This window comes from Sinocyclocheilus rhinocerous, unplaced genomic scaffold, assembly GCF_001515625.1.
Source record: "Sinocyclocheilus rhinocerous isolate Xijiao unplaced genomic scaffold, SAMN03320098_v1.1 scaffold2189, whole genome shotgun sequence".
In the NCBI taxonomy this organism is placed as follows: Eukaryota; Metazoa; Chordata; class Actinopteri; order Cypriniformes; family Cyprinidae; genus Sinocyclocheilus; species Sinocyclocheilus rhinocerous.
The window spans coordinates 530,296-533,479 of NW_015645558.1; positions in this window are offsets into that span (position 1 = coordinate 530,296).

The window sequence follows — 3,184 nt, forward strand, 5'->3', positions numbered from 1 at the left end:
TTTTTTTTTTTTTTTTTCTTTTTTTATCTAAACCAAACTTTAAAAACCTGTTATAGGTTTGCTATTTTGTACTATTTCAACTTGTTACTCACTATGAAAATCGGGCAAGGCATTAATATGCCAAACGACCTTCTGAAATAATGCTGGAGATCATGATCATCAGGTTTTGTTTTGTGTTTTTATCAGCATGTGTGCTTCTATGATTAAAGCAATTGGATGACACTAAATACTCAATTCAAAGACATTCCGAAATTCATAAAATTGTTATTCCGCTCATTAAATTTTGCACTAAATTAGCAAATCCCCAGCCTTTTGGACCCCACTGTATATTTTGCCCAATATCTTTCACAGTTTGGAGTGGCACTACTCCACTAAAGTTCCTCAAAGATATGTGAGAGTAAAGCATCCCAAAGCCAGTCGCCTGGTAATTTCGAGGAATCCACATCTGATGTTTTGTGTTGCACTTAAAAATGCATAAAATGCTGCTTTTAGGAAATAAATAATTCCAATAGCTGTTTTCATCTCCATCTTTTGAGGAATATCATTAAAGAGGCAGTTTGTTTGCTTCCTCTGTGTGATTAAAGGTTCAGTTATGCACGTGGGCGGTGTCGAGCATCTTTAGAATGAAACTGTGTGAATCTGTTCAGGGCAGAGATACAGTAGAAACCACAGAAGACGGCGTTATCCCCACATGGTGTAAAACACACACACACACACACATTTAGACTGCATTCCCAGCCATGGGACTTGTCACTACTGTGGTCTGATTCTAGACATCCAGAATGATTTCTAATTCTTAAATGGGTGTGAAATTGTTTTTCAAAGCAATGGCATTGAAACAATTCAGGCTTGATATGCCATTATGACATCAAAACAATGGATGACAAACAGAATTAACTACCAGACTATATCAATATTAAGGCTACTCAATTAAAAATGTATGGGCTAATAATGCACCTGGATACAATCTGACCTGCCATTATGTGGATGTAAGACACGTCTCTAAGTGAGTGTGCGCCTCCACTCTTACGCCAGTGCCACTGGGAATTTAAACTGCAACGTAACACAGCAATAAGGGGCTGTGTGAACTTTGACCTGTTGACCCTCCCTATTAGAGCTGGCAGCTGGGGAATTTCATTTTGATACAGCAAGGCAGTCACTAACAGTCCCGCTTCGTGCTACGAGTTGTCATTTCTCACATTTTCAATTTCTTTCCTCCGTAGTTTTCATTTCATAGCGTTGACCTTTTTGACTCTGTCATGTGGAGTGTTTGGGTGATGTGCTCTCAGGAAATAGCAGGAAGTTCCGAATGATAAATTGTGGACTACATTTAGTAGTCTCGTTGCATCACAATAGTGTGCAATTGAGTTAGAATTGGTTTTGTTTGGCAGCTTAATCTGAAAGTGAAATTTTGAGGTTTCCTAAAGAAAGCTTTAACTATCAACCTTTCCATAATTCAATTTTTTTTTACAGTATGAAAATGTGTTTGCCTCAACACACAATTTGAAAATGTGACTTTTTATGTTTCTGAACCATTGTGAAATTGTGTATATACACATTTTTTTTTTCAACTGGATTATGACTAAAACCCGGTTTTTAGATATGATCTGTCCTGTGAGAGACAGGCTTTGCTCAAATATGTTCAAAATTGATATGAAAAAAAGTGCATGCCATTTTTTTCTCAGTTCCAGTGTTGCTGTTACTGCATTTTACCTTAGTAGGAAAGCCCTTAAATAGTTTAATGAATAGGTAAATAAAACAAAAAGATTAGTAAATGGCAAATGATCTAAGTGGAAAATAGAAAGATGTGTAAACATTTACCTTTTCTACACTTAAACGTATGCATGGCAGAAAGTAATGTTTATTGTGATTGCATTGTTGAAAGGGATTTGAATGATATCTTGAATAATATTTATTTTTAATTATTTCTGTACATTGATAAAAATGATTTTTTTTTTCAAAGTTGTTACTAAAACAAGGAAATACCATTTCAGTCTTTCTATTTCAGAATTTCACATTTAATTCAATGCGTTACTTGCGATTTAGCAATTTCTGAGTGAAAATGGCATATGCCATTTTTAAGTGTAGATAACTTATTTTAGAGAAATCAAAATGTCACATGCAGCAAGCACTAAGAATGTATTTATTATGTACTGTTGTTTAAATATTCTATTCATTATCTATTTTATTCTTTAAAAGTTCTATTCTATTCTATTCTATTCTCCAGCAGATGCAGCCTCTGACCTCGGGCTCCGACTGAAAGGTTTTTTTTGTTACGCCTCAGGCCTGTAGGTGGGGCAATGGCACCACATAATGGACCTTTCCGTGCCAGAAAAGCCCGAGATCGTCTCACCTACAGGGGCAGAAGTGACTGAACGCCTATAGAAAGGCATGAATAGACAGACCGGTGCCTCTTCCTCTCGGTTACCAGATGTTCAAGCTCCCAACGAGCGTCTGATTTGTGAAAATAACTGAAAGAAAGTAGGTCAATCACGTCTCGTGAAGGACGTGCTGCTGGTGACAAACTCATCGCGGGGTGAGCTGTTTAAAACCGAGACTTGAAATCTCTGTCTCTGTCACTGGTGGTGTATGTATGGGGCCCCGGGCGCAGGTGCAGCTGACGGCCCCGCGCCGTTAATTACTCCGGTAAACTTTGTAATCACGAGAGTTTACGGGATCTACTGAAATGAGGTGTAGCTGACCCGCTCCGTCTCTTTTCAGAACCCATTTCCACTGGATATTTTACATGTTAATTGTGTAGAATGGCTCTCCGCTCCTTTCTTTCTATAGGTGCTGCCTGGAGCTGCGCCTCGGGCTCTTTCTCTCTCTCCCTCTTCATTTCAGCAGCAGAATGAAAATGCTAATTATTATATGGCAACCTCGACATAACCAGCCCATTTCACATGTTCTGCTGTTTTCATTTAAAATCAGCTGTGAATCACGATCTTTGTTACAATGACACACAAAGAAAGAACTTGAGGTTAATAATGACAACTAGCCTATTATTATTATTATTATTATTATTATTATTATTATTAGCCTAGTTGTTGTTTTGTTGTTGGTGTTTAATCATTAATATAATTGCTTTACAGATTTATAATTCATATACTTCATATTATAATTTGAACTTTTAATAGTGTTTTAATAATAATTTTATTTTAACAACAACATTAATAAAAACAAA